The sequence below is a fragment of the Macaca mulatta genome, chromosome 12 (genome assembly GCF_049350105.2).
Source record: "Macaca mulatta isolate MMU2019108-1 chromosome 12, T2T-MMU8v2.0, whole genome shotgun sequence".
Taxonomy (NCBI): domain Eukaryota; kingdom Metazoa; phylum Chordata; class Mammalia; order Primates; family Cercopithecidae; genus Macaca; species Macaca mulatta.
In genome coordinates this window covers 12050656-12072546 of record NC_133417.1, presented here as the reverse complement: position 1 = coordinate 12072546, position 21891 = coordinate 12050656, and positions in this window count along the sequence as shown.

Below are 21891 nucleotides of genomic sequence, written 5' to 3'. Positions count from 1 at the left end.
AGGTGAGTAAACCGACACACTGATAAACAAAGTAACTTGCTGAAGGTGAGAAAATGTAGATGAAGCTGTACTAGGAATTGAAATGTATTAGTTCATTCTTATGCTGCTGTAGGGACATACCCAAGACTGGGTAATTTACAAAGGAAAGAGGCTTAATGGACTCATGGTTTCACATGGCTTGGACGCGCTCAGGAAACTTACAGTCATGGCAGAAGGGGAATCAAACACATCCATCTACACAAGGTTGCAGGAGAGAGAAGTGCCAGCAAGGGAAATATCAGATGCTTATTAAACCATCAGATCTTGTGAGACTCACTGATTATCATGAGAACAGCATAGAGGAAACCACTTCCATGATTCAATTACCTCCACCTGGTCCCATCCTTGACACATAGGGATTATTACAATTCAAGATGAGAATTCACTGAGGACACAGAACCAAACCATATCACTCTGCCCTGGCCCCTCCCAAATCTCATGTTCTCACATTTCAAAACACAATAATGCCTTTCCAACAGTCCCCCAAAGTTTTAATTCACTCCAACATTAACCCGAAAGTCCACGTCCAAAGTCTCATCTGAGACAAGGCAAGTTCCTTCTGCTTGTGATCTTGTAAAATCAAAAGCAAGTTAGTTACTTCCTAGATACAATGTGGCATTGTATAGATGGGGCATTCTACAGGCATTGGGTAAATACAGCCATTCCAAATGGAAGAAATTGGCCAAAACAAAGGGGCTACAAGCAGAAACCATCTCCCATGATTCACTTACTTCCACCTCATCCTGCCCTTGACACATGGGGATTATTACAATTCAAGGTGAGATTTGGGTGGGGACACAGAGCCAAACCATATCACTGAACATCAAGCTTTGTTCACTGTGATAGACAATTCATGGCTGCTCTTGTACAAATCCATGAAACAATAAATATTAAATATTAGGATATAAAATTTCAAAGCAAGTTTTTCTGTCTTCACTTTGTCAGAAACTCTACCTAGTGGGCCATGCAAGAGAGAGCATAGCAACCTTCCAGACTCACATGGAAACACAGACACTGGACACTGATTTATGAAATTAGCACAGAGTTAATAAGCTCAGAGATGGGCAAACACTGTCTCAAAGATAAAATACTCCCTGGGCTCAGGCTTGGGTGAACAAGGTCTTAATCACCTAATGAAAAGCTCTGCCAATCATAGGAGCCATTCAGCAATGGAGAACCAGAGAGACCAGGGAAACTGCCTGCCCAGAAGTTGCCTGTATACACATGTACTTGGATGACGGCTTCATTTGTTCTAAGCTTTATAATAAAACATGCAGTGGTGGAAGCATCCAGTGGGCCAGATATGCCAGAAGGCCTGCAGGGAGAGAAATCTGGAACATGGCCAGAGAACTTTCTAATACATAGAACCTTGTGGAGTTTATTACAATCAATTCGTTTGCATATTTTTAAATCTTATATACCCTGTATTTTTATTTCACATGAATCAACTTTCCAATTTAATTTATTGTAAGTCACTTAAAAATGAAATTTCTAAACCTCAAGGCAAAGGGTCAGACAGCTTCTCTGTTATAAAAAAATCACAATTGAAAAGTCATCATTTCCCTACTGACATCATTCTTTAGTTGAAAGTTTTCTGCAATTTTCTTTGTATTGGTATCAAGACAGATTGTGCAGAGCTACTCCTGTCATTGTGAATAAAGACAACAAATATATATAAATAGATACAAAGATGATAGATATAGATGTGTGTACACTGATATGTATATATTTTTGTACATATGTATGTGTATACAGAAATTATTTTTACTTTTAATTTTGTGTAAGTTATCTATTGCTACGTAACAAACTATCTCAAAATATGCCGCTTAAAATAACACACATTTCTCATATTTTTTTTCTGGGGTCACTTATCTGGGCATGGCTTAGCTGGGTTCTCAACTTCAAGTTCTCTCAAAGGCTACAGTCAAAATATCAGTCAGGGCTAAGCTTTCAGCACCAGGTTTGCCTGGGGAAGGATTATCTCCTAAGCTCATTCATGTGGTTGTAGGCAAGATGTCAGCTGCCTGCAGCATGTGGAGCTGTGGGCCTCAGTTGCTTGCTGGCTGTTTGTTAGAAGTCAACCTTAGTTCATTGTGGGTGTCCAACATGATAGCCTACTCAATCAAATCTATTGAGTGGGAGCATTTAATAGTAAGGCAGAAATTGTAATATTGTGTAACCTAACCACACAAGTAACCATTCTATTATCCTTTCCATGTTCTATGACTAAAATCAAGTTGCCCAACACAAGGAGATTATATGTGGCTATGAATACTAGCAGGTTGGGAATACAGAGGTGGTGGTGGTATTTAGAAGTCTGCTGACCACAGGATATTGTTTTCTGTCCATTATTTTACTTGCATGTTTATCGTAATAACCCTCTCTGTTGATTACTGATGATGCTGTTTAAAAATGAAGAGGATGACATTTATAGATTCAAGTGACTTTTCCAGCATTGCAACACCAATACAAAGCAGACTTAATTAAGTCTTGAGCCCACAAATACCTGACTCCACAGCCTAACTCCCTTTCCTCTGCAAGTGTGCCTTACTTTCTGAGGGTAGTAGAATCAGTGGCCAAGAAATGTTTTCTGGTGAAGGGCCTCGAGGAACATAGACAAGTTATGTTTATCCAAAGCTTGACCTGTGACACCCTTGGGTGTTTCTTCTTTCGATCTGTAGCTGCATCCAGCTCTTCTCACTGAAGAACTAAGCATGGAAGAAGAAACCCTGCAAGATTCAGAGTGGTTTATTTCCAAAAACATTATGAATTACTAGAGAACATGTACTGAAAACACTTGGCAAGGGCCAATTTCAGAAAGAGTTTGATTAAAGCATTACGTGCCCAAATAATTTATTATCTGGTCGCTGCAGGCCAATTATCAAGCATTCACAGATACTCCTTGGATCTAATTTAATAAGTCAATTGAACTAAAGTTAACCAAGATTTACTCAAATCTACTTTGTGCCAGGCACTGTGCTGGCTACTAAATATACAAAATGAATGAAAAACAACTTCTGTTTTTGAAAAGCTCAATGTTATAAAAGAGAAATTAAAGAAAGAGACAGGCACTACCCCCAGAAGCAATCCTTCATGGGCAGTGAACTTCTCCTGAGGCTATACTAGTTTCACTGGAAGCAGGGGACGTCCAGAAAGAATCATGCTTGTTTAATTATGTGCCTCCAGGCAAAATAGTTCTGCTGAAGTCTCTTCAACCTACCTTCTCACTCCCACTTCATCTTGGGAAGCAATTTATATTTATATTCTTCCTTCTCTCTTACACCCAAGAACCTAATGAAGATAGTGAAGGTTTTTTAATGCTTGCTTTAACAGATAACTCTCATAGCAGACAGTAAAAATAAGAGTCCAGCAAAACTTTTGTAGGAACCCCAAAGTTACATTCAAGTGTACATACATGTTGCAACATCTAAACCTCTTCTGACACATGATGTGGTGGCTTAAAACAACGCACATTTATTATATCACAGTTGCTTCTGGGGTAGTTTATCAGGGACTGGATTTGCTGGCTCTTCTACTTCAAAGTTTCTCACAGGCTATGATCAAGGTTAGTGATACGGTTTCAGCACCAGCCTGGATGAGGAAAGTTTCCTTCAAAATGCATGCATGTGGTTGTTGGCTAGATTCAGTTGATTGTACTTGAGAGGTCAATCACAATCACAGCTCTTTACTTAAAAAAAAAAAAAAAAAAAAGTAAAAACCATTTGAATCATTGCTGTAGAACTGGTTGTTTTAGAAAACATTATATAATGTTTACCATCTGAATTAGCAAAGGTATATATATATGAGGAAATAGGAAAGATCAATAGAAAGAAATACATGTCTTAAAAACAACTCATAATTCAAAGACCTTACAAGGTTAGTTGTGTCTTTTGATCTAAACAAATACTTCCAAAACTGAGCTATTTCTTTATAAAGATGCCACTAATAAGACATAGAAAGCTAAATCAGTAACATTCATCATCATTATATTGAGATGCCAGGGATTCATTGGAAAGTGTGTTTGATCTCAAAAAAGAATCCATTTTCTCCATTTTCCATAGTGAATTTAAATATAACTTAATAGAGTACAGAAAAGAAGTAAAAGAAACATGTTTGCCATATTTTGTGTGTGAGTCTTACAAGGACAGTTATAATTACTGCACATTTATTAAAACATCTTTTATATTTTCCTTATTTATTCTGTATGACCCATGGGGCTTTGTGTTATAAACAAACATATTGCTAAAGCTACATAATTCAACAAGATAACACTATGTTGTTTATGAAATGAAACAACAAAATGCATTTACCTAGGTCTAAGTTCCACAATGTATAATTCAAAATAAATTATCTTGGGCCAGGAGAGTTAGAGGCTGGCAGGGTTAGTGCATGAATTCTTGTTAGGGTATTCAATAGCAAGACCACCAAAGGGCCATCATCAGTAGAAGGCTATTTAGTTATCAAACCATCTGTTCTGAGAGAGACTCCAAACACAGAAAAAAACTTCAGTCGTTAATCTAATCATACATGGGTTTGTTAGAGATGATTATGGTGCAGTGTCTGCTTTTAACAGGGGTTCTTACAAAAAAGTAACATAATTATTTAGAGATACATTCAATCTCTCACAGGTATTTGTGGAATCATACAACCACAGAAGGCCAGGTCAGAAGAAAGATATAATAGACCAACACATCTGTTTAACATATGGGTGACTTGCCCAAGAATCAAACTAACATCATTCTTAATGGTGAGAAACGAGGAGCTTTCCCACAAAGATCAGAAGCAAGGTGATGACATCCTCCCTTACCATTCTTTAAATATCATACTGGAAGTCATAGCTAATGCAGTAAGGGAAAAAAGAAATAAGAGACATAAGATTTGGAAGAAGGAAATAACTCTGTTCTTGTTGACAGATAACATGATTATATATATAGAAAATCCAAATGAATTGACAAAACAAAAACCAAACCAAACAAAAAAATCTTCTAGAACTAAAAGTAACTATAGCACAGTTGTAGGATACAAGGTTAATGTACAAAAGCTGACTGTTTTCCTATATACCACCAATGAACCAGTGACAACACACATTATCATTTACATTAGCAACCAAATAATGCAATAATTATAAATCTAAATCTAACAAAATATAGAAACATGTACAAGATCTATATGAGAACAGCTTAAAAACACTAGTGAAACATATCAAAGTAGAAGTAAATAAATGGAAAGATTTTTTATGTTCATGGATAGAAATACAATATTGTTAAGATGTCAGTTATTCCCAATTTGATCTATAGATTCAGTGTGATTCCAATCAATCCCAGAAAGTTATTTTCTAGAACAGGGAAATTTATTCTTAAGTGTATGGACAGGCAAGAGTCTAGAATAGTCAACTCAATATTAAAAGAAGAGAGTAAAGTGGAAATATGGACACTATCCAACTCTACATCTTACTATAAAGCTACCTTGATCAAGATTGTGTGGTATTGGTGAAAGATAAATAGATTAATGAAACAGAAGAGAGATCCCATGAAATAGACTTACATTAATATGATCAATTGGTCACTGACAAAGGAACAAAAACAATACAGTGAAGAAAAAGTCTTTTAGACAAATGGTGTTTGAACAACTGTAAATCAATATGACACAGATCCATTAGACACAGATCTTACACCCTTTACACAAATGAACTCAAATTGGATTATATTCCTAAATGTAAAATGTAAAACTATATAAACCCATAGAAGACAACAAAGGAGAAAGCTTAGATGACATTGGCTATGGTGACAACTTTTTAAGTAGAACACCAAAGACACAGACCATGAATAAAATAATTGATAAGCCAGGCTTTTATAAAAATTAAACACGTTTGTTCTGTGAAAGACATTATCAACAGAATGGAAAGACAAGCAGCAGCGACTCTCATTCATTGCTGGTGGAAATGCAAATTGCTACATCCACTATGGAAGACAGTTTGACAGTCTCTCACAAATCCAGCAAATATGCTTCTTGGTATTACCTAAATTAAAAATTTATATCCATACATAACTCTACACATGGGTGTTTACAGCATCTTTATTTATAATAGCCAAAACATGGACCTACTCAAGATAACCTTCAGTAGGTAAATGAATACATTGTGGGCATCCAGAAAATGAAAAAAAATAAACCTTCAGTAGGTAAATGAATACATTGTGGGCATCCAGAAAATGAAAAAAAATAAAATAAAATCCTGTGCTTAAAACAAAAGGAGCTACAGAACCATGAAAAGAAAATATAAAATAAATGCATATTAAGTGAATTAAGCTAATCTGAAAAAGCTACATACAGTATGATTCCAGCTATACAACATTCTAGAAAAGGCAAAACCATGGGAAAGGTAAAAAGATCAGTGGTTGCCAACAAATAGTGGAGAGGGAGGGATGAATAGTCAAAGCATAGAAAATGTTTAATGCAGTAAGACAACTGTGTATAATGCTATACCAGTGGACATGTGCCATTATAGTTTTGTTCAAACCCATAGAATGTACAATCCCAAGAGTGAGCCCTCATTTAAACTACGGCTTTTGGTTGATAATGATATGTCAATTTGAAACCGGAAGAGTTCCCTTATCCCTCTCACAGTGTGTGCGATAAGGGTATGACTCGCTTTTTTGGGGCCCTGCAACTCAGACCCCTAGGGGAATCATGCAGATGGGCAGGTCATGAGGAGTGTGGGCTCTGACCCCAAGGCAACATCTAGAATTGAGTGCTTACAGCTCCTGAAAACCCAGTGGGCATATGTTACAGTGCCCTCTTTCAGTTTAGCCACCTGCACATGGCTTGTGTTAATCAGCTCAGTTAGACTCTCTGCCTTATCACAAGGACAGAGGGCCTTCTGGATCCCAAGTTCTTTCCGTGGTGTACCAGAAAGATCAGATCACACATGGGCTTGGGGAATGAGTGCAAGGCTTTATTGAGTGGTAGAGGTAGCACTCAGCAGATGGATGGGGAGGTGGAAGGTGGAAGGAGTGGGAAGACAGTCTTCCCCTGGAGTCAGCCACTCAGTGGCCAGGTTCTCCTCCGATTGACTTCTGCCAAGTTTCCCTAGGCATCCGCATTGTTACCTTTGATGGCCTGTTGGCGTCTGTGTCTTCTTCTGTCGCTGTGTTCCTCTTGATGTCCAGCTGCTTGTGTTTGTGCCTGCTAGGGTCTCAGAGCTTGTATAGACACAAGATGGGGGTTTCACGGCCAGGGTGGTCTTTCAAAATGCAACATTTGGAGGTGAAAACAGGAATGCCTGTCCTCATCTAGGTCCGTGGGCACAGGCCCAAGGGTAAAGCCCTGACCAGGGACCTTACCTTTCTCTACCCAGCACTTTCCTGCCCCCTCTCCCGTATCAGATGCAGGCTCATCAACTGTAACCAATGTCCCACTTTGGTGAGGAATGTTAAATGGAGGAATGTTTAATGGAAAGGGGTGTATAGGATCCCTCTGTGCCTTCCACTTTTTTTTTTTTTTTGCTGTGAACCTAACACTGTCTCCCAAAATTAATTATATTTAAAAAGATATAAGCTCATCAATTCAAAAGCAATGAGGGAAAAGACAACTACAGACATAAAATGGTAGTAAAATTATGATGTAGTGTCATGGATTTATGAGAGAACACCTGAATTTCTAGGATATAGTATGCTGGAATTCAAGCCTGAAGAGGGATAATTTAAAAGAAAAAAGCGGGCCGGGCGCGGTGACTCACACCTGTAATCCCAGCGCTTTGGGAGGCTGAGGCTGACTGATCATGAGGTCAGGAAATCAAGATCGTCCTGGCTAATACAGTGAAACCCCGTCTCTACTAAAAATACAGAAAATAAAAAATGAGCCGGGCGTGGAATTGCGTGCCTGTAGTCCCAGCTACTCTGGAGGCTGAGGCAGGAGAATGGCGTGAACCCAGGAGGTGGAGCTTGCAGTGAGCCGAGATCGCGCCACTGCACTCCAGCTGGGCAACAGAGCCAGACTCAGTCCCAAACAAAAACAAACACAAACAAAAAAAAAAGAGAGAGAGAGAGAGAGAAGAAAACAGGGGAGGGGAAGGGAGGGGAAAGAGTAGGGTGATTCATTCTGGAATCTCGGTAAAAGCTCAAAAATCAGAATTATTGTGTACCTTTGTAAGGCGAAAGGGGCAAATGGTGGGGCTGAAATAGGAAAACTGGTTGAAAATGTATAAAAGAAGCAGATGGATTCTTACTGTGATTTTTCCCACCCTGCCACCAAATGACTACTTCTCCAGTATAAAATGATAGTTTGCTAACTAAATAGGTTGAACCAGAGAAAATGAATACCAAGAGAAGAGGAAAATTAAACAAAATATGAAAACTGAATGTGAGACATCTCCAGTCATCTTTCTCTCACTGCCTCTAGCAAACTGCCACAGAGATTCACCTACCCCCTACCTCAGAGCATCCCCCTTCTGGGGAAACAGAGCAACATGAGGAGGAAATAGAGATAATCACCCCCAGTGAAAAGCAAGGTTCATGTGAAATCCCCCGGTTGAAAAATCCTTCACTTGGCAAGTCGCGGTCTCCATATGTTTAGTGATTCCACTATAATTTCAGTAGTTGGGTTTTGAATATTAATAGACAACTAAAAATTACTTCTTACTTCAACATACCTCTAATATAAAATATAGAGTCCAAAACAGCAGCACCAAATTACAAAAAAAAAAAAAAGGCTTATTAGAAATAAAGAAATGTAGGATGTTATCACCAACCAACCCTGTGTTATTAACATGCTCAGAAAGAAATGAAATGGTATGGTGGCGAGAAATAACATGGGAATATAAAAATAATAAATAATCACATAATTAAAATGTACTCGTGGAATTAAATTATGGTGAAAGAAATTTTGTGAAAAGGGCTTGTGATCAACTTAGGAAAACCTTCCAATAAATAAAGAAATGTAAAAATAAATAAAGAAATCTAAAAAGAAATAAAGAAATGTAAAAATAGAGAACAGGAAAACAAATACTAAGATGTTCAGAGGGTTGGTTCAGGAAGTCCAACTTCCAAATAATATCAATAAAGGAGTGAGAGAAGAGCAAGAAAATAGAAAATGTGGTGAGAATAAATTAGTATTTTTAAAAACTGAAGTTTGAGGTTTGAAATTTTTTTTAAAAGAGTTCACTGCATTTCCAGTGTAATAAATACAGGCAAATAAAATTGCACTACGAAACTTGCCATAGTAAATTTCAGACAACTGGTAATAAGGACAAAAATGTTAAAAACTTTTAGATATAAAAAAGACCATTTAAAATTAGTATCAGAGTGGATATGACCTTCTCAATTGCACAGGAAGCTATTAGACAATGGAACAAGCTGCAAATATTTGAAGAAAACCAATATAGAACTCAACACCAAACAAAATTTTCCATAAAGTGTAGAGATATTTGACTACACGTTTTCAAAAAGGTTACATTCTATGTATACTCTTCCAGGAACTTCTGTGAGGTGGGTTACAATAAAAAGGGGAAATAAACGAAATAAGGATATAGAATCTAGAAATGGGTATGAGATGCTTCCAAGTTTTCCCAATGTGTTCAGCAGTTTTCCAGGGAAGCCTGCCTTTGGGAGTGTAATAGTGGTGACAACATAAAATACTTTATTGAGTAAATGAAAATAATGCCAGTGTTTGATTCCAGGTGATTAAAATTATGTAATAAATGTAATCAAAGGATGGTTTATGATCAGTCATGACATTATGACCTTCTGGGGACAGGAAGCATGTGTAGTGGGGAAGAGACAGGGAAGGAACTGCATCCTCGAATTCTAAGTAGAAGTCAGGAGATAACTTTCAAATATTTAAGAAGACAATAGGCCGGGCACGGTGGCTCACGCCTGTAATCCCAGCACTCTGGGGGCCGAGGCAGGCGGATCACAAGGTCAGGAGTTCAAGACTACCCTGGCCAACATGGTGAAACCCCCATCTCTACTAAAAATACAAAAATTACAGCACTTTGGGAGGCAGAGGCAGATCACGAGGTCAGGAGATTGAGACCATCCTGGCTAAAACACAGTGAAACCTCATCTCTACTGAAAATACAAAAAATTAGCCGTGCGTGGGGGCACACACCTGTAGTCCCAGCTACTCAGGAGCCTGAGACAGGAGAATCGCTTGAACCCGGGAGGCAGAGGTTGCAGTGTGCAGAGATTGTTCCAGTGCACTCCAGCCTGGGCAACAGAGTGAGACTGTCTCAAAAAAGAAAAAGAAGAAAAAAGGCAATAAATGGTACTTAAAGATTTTTATTTAGAAATATGCAGGTGACTACAAGGAGGACTACATTATTGCCTCTATTTTTTCTTTTTTTGCTTTTTTAAAATTTTATTTATTTATTTATTTTAAATTATACTTAAGTTCTAGGGTACATGTGCACAATGTGCAGGGTTGTTACCTAGGTATATATGTGCCATGTTGGTTTGCTGCACCCATTAGCTCTTCATTTACATTAGGTATTTCTCCTAATGCTATACCTTCCCCACCCCGCCTCTCACCCCACAACAGGCCCCGGGGTGTGATGTTCCCCGCCCTGTGTTCAAGTGATCTCATTGTTCAATTCCCACCTATGAGTGAGAATACGCAGCGTTTGGTTTTCTGTCCTTGTGATAGTTTGCTCAGAATGATGGTTTCCAACTTCATCCATGTCCCTACAAAGGACGTGAACTCATCCTTTTTTATGGCTGCATAGTATTTCATGGTTTATATGTGCCACATTTTCTTAATCCAGTCTATCATTGATGGACATTTGGGTTGGTTCCAAGTCTTTGCTATTGTGAATAGTGCTGCAATAAACACACGTGTCCATATGTCTTTATAGTAGCATGATTTATAATCCTTTGGGTATATACCCAGTAATGGGATGGCTGGGACAAATGGTATTTCTACTTCTAGATCCTTGAGGAATTGCCACCCTGTCTTCCACAATGGTTGAACTAGTTTACACTCCCACCGACAGTGTAAAAGCATTCCTGTTTGTCCACATCCTCTCCAGTGTCTATTGTTTCCTGACTTCTTAATGATCACCATTCTAACTGGTGTGAGATGGTATCTCATTGTGGTTTTGATTTCCATTCCTCTGATGACCGGTGATGATGAGCATTTTTTCATGTGTCTGTTGGCTGCATAAATGTCTTCTTTTGAGAAGTGTCTGTTCATATCCTTTGCCCACTTTTTGATTTTTTTTTCTTGTAAATTTGTTTAAGTTCTTCATACATTCTGGGTATTAGCCCTTTGTCAGATGGGTAGATTACAAAAATTTTCTCCCATTCTGTAGGTTTCCTGTTCACTCTGATGGTAGTTTCTTCTGCTGTGCAGAAACTCTTTAACTAGATCCCATTTGTCTATTTTGGCTTATGTTTCCATTGCTTTTGGTGTTTTAGCCATGAAGCCTTGCCCATGCCTATGTCCTGAATGGTATTGCCTAGGTTTTCTTCTAGGGATTTTATGATTTTAGGTCTAACATTTAAGTCTTTAATCCATCCTGAATTAATTTTTGTATAAGGTGTAAGGAAGGTATCCAGTTTCAGCTTTCTACATATGGCTAGCCAGTTTTCCCAGCACCATTTATTAAATAGGGAATCCTTTCCCATTTATTGTTTCTGTCAGGTTTGTCAAAGATCAGATGGTTGTAGATGTGTGATGTCATTTCTGAGGCTTCTGTTCTGTTCCATTTGTATATATATCTGTTTTGGCACCAGTACCATGCTGTTTTGGTTACTGTAGCCTTCTAGTATACTTTGAAGTCAGGTGGCATGATGCCTTCAGCTTTGTTCTTTTTTCTTAGGATTGTCTTGGCAATGCAGGCTCTTTTTTGGTTCCGTATAAACTTTAAAGTAGATTTTTCCAATTCTGTGAAGAAAGTCATTGGTAGCTTAATGAGGATGGCATTGAATCTATAAATTACTTTGGGCAGTATGGCCATTTTCACAATATTGATTCTTCCTATCTGTGAACAGGGAATGTTCTTCCATTTGTTTGTTACGTCCTCTTTCATTTCATTGAGCAGTAGTTTGTATTTCTCCTTGAAGAGGTCCTTCACATCCCTTGTAAGTTGTATTCCTAGGTATTTTTTTCTCTCTGTAGCAATTGTGAATGGGAGTTCAGTCATGATTAGGTTCTCTGATTGTCTGTTACTGGTGTATAGGAATGCTGTGTTTTTTGCACATTGATTTTGTATCCTGAGACTTTGCTAAAGTTGCTTATCAGCTTAAGGAGATTCTGGGCTGCGATGATGGGGTTTTCTAAATATACAATTATGGCACCTGCAAATGGGGACAATTTGACTTCTTCTTTTCCTAATTGAATACCCTTTGTTTCTTTCTCTTGCCTGATTGCCCTTGCAGAACTTCCAACACTATGTTGAATAGGAGTGGTGTGAGAGGCCATCCCTGTCTTGTGCCAGTTTTCAAAGGGAATGCTTCCCGTTATTTTCTAAGAAAAAAAACTGAAACATGATAGTCTTATTTCTTATTAAAAGCCTAGTGGAAACAATTGATTTTTAAAACTTCTTGAATATTTCAATTTATTTAAAATAACCATTTGAAAATTATACACTATTATGACAAAAATGTTTAATATATTTAAAAACAAATGCTAATGAAGGCACTGTATTTCAAAAGTATAAAATACTGATGAAGAGGTAGTTGGGGGAATTTATCTTTGAAAAATACAATTAAAAAATAAACATATTAAAAAGTACTGAGTCTAGGTTGTATACAACAATGTTAGAAGAGGAAACACAAATAAATTTCCAGAATAAAATAACTTAGATAAATTAGTTCAAAAGAATCAAAAGAATGATGTTTACTTTCCAGAAGCTGGCTGAAAATGTGAAATAGTACTAATATAAATAAGTTTCTATTGATAACCATGAAGAAAAACTGAAAATATTTACAATTAGGAATTGAGAAACATAGAAAAATTAGAGACAAAACATTATACAAAACTTTAAACTTTAAATGTTTTGTATATTTTTATGCAAAATACAATTTTCTTCCTATGAAATAAATAATGAGCAATTATTGAGATTGGAAACTTTTTAAAATGTAGGATATTAAAGTTTGTCAATATTGATTACAATTAAAAATAAAACGATAGATATAATAACCACAGTTGCTGAAGTGTATTTATTGAAATGATTTAACATTCATGACTTTTCAGAAATATAGAAAACTAGGAGTAAAAAGAAGCTTCATGATCTCAATAACAAATGCTTACAAAAATATCAACAAATACACTTTATGTGACAGAACTTTAAAAGTGTTTCTTGGGAAGTTGGTAGCAAGGAAAAGATGTTACATTTCCTGTCTCTGGTTCGTGTTGTGCTGACAACACAAGTAAATCACTATGACACTCAGACACAGGCACACAGTGATTAGGATTGAAAATAAACAGAATATTTATGGCAATATTAGTTTCTACACAGAAAGCTACAAACTATTAAAATAATAGTACTTGTTTAGTCTGAAATCAATCCAAAAACCTGTAGCATTTTATATGTAATCAACAACAGTTTTGAAAATTGAATAAACAGAAACATCTCATGGACCATGCAAACACATATGAAGGTTGGATAATTATGTATTTTTATTCACCTGAGACAGACCCATTGTATACTTCTTGTCGTATTATATCTGATCTGGTATTCTGAAAGTTTATCGGTATAGATAAATTCTTTTTACCAATCTGTCTATAGTTTACCTAGGAAGAAATTTAGCAAAGGATTAGCCAAGGTCATTATGGAATAAAACTGTTACACTTTTTTTCCAAAGTCATAAAAAATGTTCTAAATATGTATGCAATCTGCTGTAATCATGAAGTAACAAAATTACACAATACACTTTTCTTCTAAGTATTCTATAAATTTAATGCAATTTCAATTCAACCCTCACCAGGATTTAATCAGAAAACTTGATATATTGATCACAAAATTCAGGTTTTTGGTTTTTTTGTTGTTGTTTTTGCTTTTTGTTTTGTTTTGTTTTTTCGTTTTTTGAGACGGACTCTTGCTCGCCAAGGCTGGAGTGCAATGACTTCATCTCGGCTCACTGCTGCAACCTCTGCCTCCCAGGTTCCAGTGTTTCTCCTGTCTCAGCCTCCCAAGTAGCTGGGACCACAGGCACCCACCATCACCCTCTGCTAATTTTTATATTTTTAGTAGACATGGAGTTTCACCATGTTGGCCAGGCTGGCCTCAAACTCCTGACTTCAAGTGATCTGCCCTCTTCAGCCTCCCAAAGTGCTGGGACTACAGGCATGAGCCACCGCTCTCGGACAAGTACACAATTTTCAACAGGGGCTGGCTGGGGAGAAGTCAGAAGACAAAATTAGCTCAGAGCCAGACTCATCAACATGTAAGAATTTGATGTATTACTGAAATGACACTATAAAACAAATAGTTATTAAAAGTAAAAACTGGCCAGGTGTGGTGACTCACGCCTATAATCCCAGCACTTTGGGAGGCCGAGGAGGGTGGATCACAAGGTCAAGAGATTGAGACAATCCCAACCAACATGGTGAAACCCCGTCTCTACTAAAAATACAGAAATTAGTTGGGCGTGGTGGCGGGTGCCTGTAGTCCCAGCTGCTCAGAAGACTGAGGCAGGAGAATCACTTGAACCCAGGAGGCAGAGGTTGCAGTGAGTCGAGATCGCGCCACTGCACTCCAGCCAGGCAACAGAGCGAGACTCTGTCTCAACAACAACAAAAAAGTAAAAACTTCAAAATTTGCTTGGGAAAGTTGCTTATGAATATATAAAATATGAATTAAGACTTCTACCCCGCATTATAATGAACAATCAATTCTAGGTAAATTAACTGTCTACATAAGAAATAATGTTTAAACTTTGAAAAAAAGGTGGAGAATTAAATATTTGTATTGTGAGCATAGTGAAGTATTTCTTCAGCAAACATGAAAAGCACACATCTGAAAGGAAAGGATTCAAGAACTTGAGTATATTAAACTTTAAAACTTCTTTGACATAAACAAGTGCATAAGACATCTAAAGATACCAAAGAAAGAAAAAAGATGCTTGCAATGTATAAGACAAAAATAAATTAGTATTAACTTTATATTTCAAATTATATCAATCAATAGATAAAAAAGCAAAACACAGACCAAAAGATTATTGGTAATTTGTTCACAATGAGGAGGTCTAAATCATGATAACCAATAAAAAATTATCTACATCAGCAATAGTAAGGGGAAATGTCAATCAAATTCACAATCAGACATCACTTGACACTTTTCATATTGGCAAAATTAGAAGTCTGACTTCATCATGTGCTCATAAAGTTTCAAAACAATGAAAACTCAACATGAATCACTTTTAGAATTTCAAATGTGTTTCTGACACTTTAATCATTTTCACAATATCTAACATGGTTGAGGGTGAACAATTCTACCCCTAGGAGAAATTCTGGTAGATGCACAAAAGAGATCTGTACAAAGAATCATTATTCTATGATTCCTTTTTGTGGTTTTTTTTTTGTTTTTTGTTTTTTTTTTTTTTTTGAGATGGAGTCTCGCTCTGTAGCCCAGGCTGGAGTGCAGTGGCCAGATCTCAGCTCACTGCAAGCTCCGCCTCCCGGGTTTACGCCATTCTCCTGCCTCAGCCTCCCGAGTAGCTGGGACTACAGACACCCGCCACCTCGCCCGGCTAGTTTTTTGTATTTTTTAGTAGAGACAGGGTTTCACTGTGTTAGCCAGGATGGTCTCAATCTCCTGACCTCGTGATCCGCCCGTCTCGGCCTCCCAAAGTGCTGGGATTACAGGCTTGAGCCACCGCGCCCGGCCTATGATTACTTTTAAGGGCAACAAATGTCTCCCTAGATCTTATTCAGCTCCTATACATTTCTTAAGAAACAAGTCAGTTTCTTACACAATTTTTAAAAATCGGTGAAAATTTTATAACTCTATTACTTCCTAGGGCATGATATTTCTCTTTTGTCATCTAGCCCTGAAAATGGGAAACAAAAATCACTCATGATTCTCTCTAAAAAAACTGCTCCTTATCACAGTAGTACCTAAATGTGTCCAGATTTGGAATCACCTGCAGTCTTTGGTAAAAGAGAATTGCCCTTCCATTATTACTAGAGTTAAGTGATTTTATGTCGGGGCTTAAGAAGCTCAGGTAATTTGACTAATTCCTTTAGTTGCTTTGCATTGTGTCTCCATGGACAGGCACCAAGGCCTAGAATGTGAACATTCTCTGAATGTCAGGTGGTTGATTTTTTGGATCACAAAACACATTCACCCCATTTCTCATCTCAGAACTTCTCACAGAGTTGTAATGATGACGACAGAGTCAAAGCCATCATATAAAACCCAATGAGGGAAATGACAGCAATATGTTAGCACGTCATTCTTTGCTCTTAACTGAGAAAACAGGAAATAATGCAAAATCAATTAACCCCTTTATGCCGGAGGTTGCAATTTTTTTGAATTTTTGCATAAGTGAAAAATCAGACCTTGGCAATAACCTTGAGCAGTAGGATATAAATAACTCCTACGTACTTAGCGTTCCAATAATGGAACACTAGGCATAAGTGAGTTAATGGGGACAGGGAGAATCATGCTGAAAAAGCAGGGCAGGGAAAACACCTAATGCTGAAAGGGAAGTTGAGAGGACAACTTCCTTAAGAATTTTGTAAAGGGGTAGTATTTTTTTTTTCTTCAAAGGCAATTCAGTTGCTTGGTTTTTTTACATGCATATCATTACCCATTCCCTAGCCATCTCCACTTCCTCCTTTATACTATTTGTTGTTTTTTTGAAAGATAGGAGCGTTCATTATTTTTGCAAATGACAGTGGTTGCTTCTATTTTAAAAAATATGTTAATTGTGCCTGCAGTCAAGGATCTTCAAGTATAGTTAACTGGACAGGTTGTCAGTGGAAGAACTACAGGAAAACAACGTCCGTAATTCCATGGGGATGAGGACTCAGGTATCCACAGAAAATATGCATCCTAGAGTTAAGCATAATCTAAAGGGTCATGTCAGCAATGCCCACAATAACAAAAAAAGTGCTCTTTGAAGTCAGTTAATTAATTATCTTATGAGACACAAAGAATGCTACTCTGTGCAAGGAACATATATTTTCTTAAAATTACTGGAGTTCTGTAGCAGAAATTGACTGAAGCACAAAAGAAAGATGATGAAATGTTAGCTCCATCTCTTCCCGACTCTTCAGTCTTTGTTAGTTGAACTCCCCTTCCACAGTTTTCACATTGCCAGAGGCGGCAAATTTATTTCAATTTTTTGTAAGTGAAAAATCAGACCTTGGCAAGGACCTTGAGCAGCAAGATATAATGTGTCACACTGTGTCCATCACAGAGTGGTCATAAAAACTGAAGATAATGCATGCAAAGTACTCAGTGCAATGCCAAGAAGGTGTTCAGGAAATACAAGCTACCATTATCATGACATGGAAACTATGCTAGTCCAGAAGTCAAAAGAACTGCATAATTTTTCTAACACGTTTGTATGCCCATGTCCAGTCCCTACACAGATCTTCTATCATGGAAAATGAGAGGGATGGATTGGGTCTCTTCTTGCAAAAGCCAGAGTACCAGGCAACAGAGAAACCCTAGCTACAAAAGAATCACCCATGGGATTTTAGAAAACATAGCATGCTGGCAATTTGGCATTATTTGCCTGCTCACCTTATGAGTGTCTTCTTGTGTTTAAGTAATTTCTGACCCTGACAAATGTCATTCAGTGCCTCCCAATCAATCATCTGTCTGGCTTTTTCTGGGCTAGGTCAGACTGGATATTCCTCAGACAGTGGAACACTCTGTTTCAGGGAAGGCAGACAGAAACACTACAGATCTATTGCTGCTACAGTAATTTCATTGCCATTGGCCAGTAATTGACCTAGGAGATGGCATATAAATCAGCTGTGGTGATGAGATGTGAGGTGAATGGATTCTGAGACGTATTTCTATCTCAGAACAAAATGGAAACCGTGAGGAGAGAACCCACTGACATCTTTTCTCCTTGCCTTGAAATTGGGTGGGAAGATGTTGCTTGAAGCATCACAGTTATATCGGGAGCAGGAGGTAGGTAACATGCTAAAAGGGTGAGTGGAACAGAATGAATGAGAGACCATTGCTGCACTAAACCTGGATCCTACATTCAGGCTTATTATGTGAGGTAACTTGAGGTCTTCATATTCCAACCTAAATCCACTACAAAATTCTACTGTAACAACCAACCTCTTTCCACAGCCTCAGAAGAGGACAGATAACCACTTTTTATAAGCTTCTCTTGCTGTTAGGGCATGGGCACAGGATCTAGTCTCAGCCACAAACCAGATGCATACACCTAATTCTTGAATCTTGAATTTTTGGCACAAAGCAGCAGGCAGGAGAGAATTAGTGAACTTTCCAGGGTCTTCAGCAGCAGCTATTCCTATCATTTGCGGGCACTGGGGCTCACGAGCAGTGGTTGGCTGTGAGGTGCATTCACCGCAGTCCTCTCTGTTCTGTGTCACTGTGGGCTTCTGAAGTTTGCTTCTTCCGCATTTCTCAAGATCTAAGAACTTCCCATTATCCTTTCAGTACACTCCCTTTTGCTAAAGTTAGCCTGGGTTGGTTTCAACTGTTTGGAAGTGACAACCATGATTGACACATAAATATTCTTGGGCAAAGTTTATGGTGGTTTATGGTGGGACTCAGGAGTAGGCATTCTTAAAAGATTCCCAAGTGGTTCAGATTGTCAGCTGAAATTGAAGCTCACTGAACAGGGTGACCTCTCAGGGACTTTTCAGCACTGAAATTGTTTCAATTTCTGTTTCATGCTTTTCAGATAGAGATGAGATGCTCGTTTTCAAACCCCTGATGAGCAACACTAGCTTTTGGTGAAACTCTCAAGTTAGCTAAGTTTATTTTAAGAGGCAGCTTAAGCTCCAGCTATTTATCATGCCATTCTTAGCATCTTGTGATCAGAAGCTCACCTACATTCAACTTTCTCACAGTGCACAAACACCCCCATTATCTGATCCTTATGAAAAGCATTCCTTTGGACGGAAGAATCTAATAGCAATCATTCACTTTTTAGTCTAAATGCAAGTCATTTTTATTTTCTCTTAAAAATATTCACATTTAGTTGTCTATTTCAGTGTGGAAAAATGATGTTCCCTCTAGAGAAATGTGAACACCACAAACATAAAGTGAATGGCTTAATTTGTGAATAGAAAGTTTAATTCCAGATTCCAGGAAGTTGGACAGATTTTTACTTATCTTACCTATGAATAAAGATGTTCTAAGATGGGGTATATAAGTGACTAAATTTGAAACTATTTTTAGGTATTTGACGGGCTACCTGATAAAATCAATAATGGGTTGTATTTTGGACCAAGATCAATGGGTAAATATGACAAGCATATTTATTTTCACTTAAAAAAGGGGGACAAAAATTAGCTTTTACTGAATATATCTGGGTTTAATGCCAGTAAACATAAAGCTCCAGAAAAGCTCATGTTTTATTAACCATAGTATCTCAGATTTGGAAAGAGATAAAATATTCTTCAGGTTACTGTCACTCATTTAGAAGCCTTTTGTGAAAGAAAGTATTAGCTAGTGAACCTGCCCTCTGCATAGACATTAGGATATACTTCTTTTCTTCATGTTCTCACAATAATTTTGTGAGGTGAGTAGTACCTATACATTGCTCAGATGAGAATACATTGCTCAGAGAGTTTTGTTAGTTCATGATTATACAACATATAAATAGCAGCATAGCTGGAACTCAAACTCATGCTCTGAAAGCCAGTGTTTCCTACAACCCTTCACAGTCACATTTTAAGAAAAAAAAATTCTAGGAAGCATTCCGAGGAGCAATGAGTTCCATGGAATTAGAAATTTGTAAATGGAGGCCCCCTTGGCTTGATAAATTTAATAGTCTTTATCACTGCTGAAAAATTATACCTGTTCCTTAAGGACCTGGACTGTGTCTGGACATAGTGAAGAAACCCCGTTCCTCTAGGCAGAGCCTGGGAAGCACCATGTGCCTCTGTGCATGGATATACTCTCCTCCTGGCCTGGGATGAGTATGGAGAAAGCTGATGTTCCATGTGATATAAATGCCTTTAGGAACAGACTGCATCCTCTTCATTTGTTTCACAACATTTATCAAGTGTCTGACATAGAAATGCTGCTCAGTAAATATTTGTGGAGTCCCTCACAGCCAAAGGCAGAGCTCTCAATGAAGTAAAAACTGCAAATGTTGTGTGGCAATGTCTTCTTGCCCTGTGTGTTTCCAGATCTGAAAGAACTGATGTCAGCACACGCCATTCATTCTCAGCATTTGAATCTTGCTGCACCTTCTGATGCAACCTTAGGAAATATATAGAATATTTTGGAATGAATACTATGTAAAGTTGACAAATCATTTTTTTTTTTTTTACCCAAAGCAGTCGCTGACAATCCTTGCCAAGTTGAGAGATATTGAAACCCCAGATATTGATGTGAAATATTAGGAAATGATTCTACTGGGGATCCTTCTCAATGAACAATTAAATCTCATTCTTACTCTGAAATTACAGAAGTAAGTTTAACCAATTGCTCTAAGCTTCCCTTTTAAGAGTATCTTCTAAGGCAACAATTTAGTAGAAAAGTAACTGCATGTTGTTGTTTGAGAAATTCTGCCACTGTGAATTATTAACATGTTCAGTGGAACATTGATCATTGAAGACAATGAAGGCCATTTCATAAAGACAATAAAACAGCATTTATGAAGTGACTTCCCTTGGGAATTCAGTAGCGTGAATACAGGCTTTGTAAATCAGCAACCCTTGGCTCACATCTTCCGCTGACACGTATAAGCTAGGTGGTTCCTTCAGCAGGTGTGACTTTTTTGCATATTATGATAATGATATTTCCCTCATCCATATGCTACTAGTTTAAATGAGGTTATGTGCATGTGTAATCATGAGTATAATTTTAAGACACGCAATTTTTGACCAACACTACTTTCTCACATTGTGAAGTAAAATAACATCAATTTGTTGATGTTACTTTGTGGTTAGACACAGATAAGATGACATAAGGGTGCAGCCTGTGCTGTGTGACCTTGGGTGGGTCATCTAATCTTTTAGAATCTCAGGCTTTCTGTCTGTGAAGGACAAGAGTTACACATTTTCATGGTTGGTGTGTGTCATTAACCCAAAACCTAATACAAAACAGGGTTGTAAGAAAGACCTGCTTTAACTGGCTGACTGTAGTCAAATACAGTCATCCCTCAACATCCATGGGTAATGGGTTCCAGGACTCACACAGATACCAAAATCTATGAATGTTGAGTCTCTCATATAAAACAGCATTGTATTTGCATATAACCTATGCACTTTCTCCACACAGAGAGATTGCTTATAATACCTAGTACAATGTGAATGCCATGTAAATAGTATAGTGTATTAAGGCAATAATGGCAAGGAAAAATGTCTGTCCATGTTCACTACAGATGCAAACAGCCTTTTTAGTTTTATTTAGAATATGTTCCATCCATGGTTGATTGAATCCATGGATGTAGAACCAACAGATATGGAAACCTGACTACATATCACTGGTGGCATTGAGAAGCTCCTTTAGAAAAGCATCAGGTCTTTCTGAGAAGGCAGGTATGGCCTAATGGAGAGGGTCCTCATCAGAAAGCCAGTTTTCCACAATGATCATCTTGACTCTGTTCTTTGTTGGTGCTGTGATCCTCTACCTGCAAAGGTTACTGTCATTCTATTGGCTGTAGCCAATAATGTGGCACAGCTTACTGCAAATAGCAAAACTAGGCAATTGTCTCTGCTAGAGACTTAAAAAGCTGAGCTTTTTAG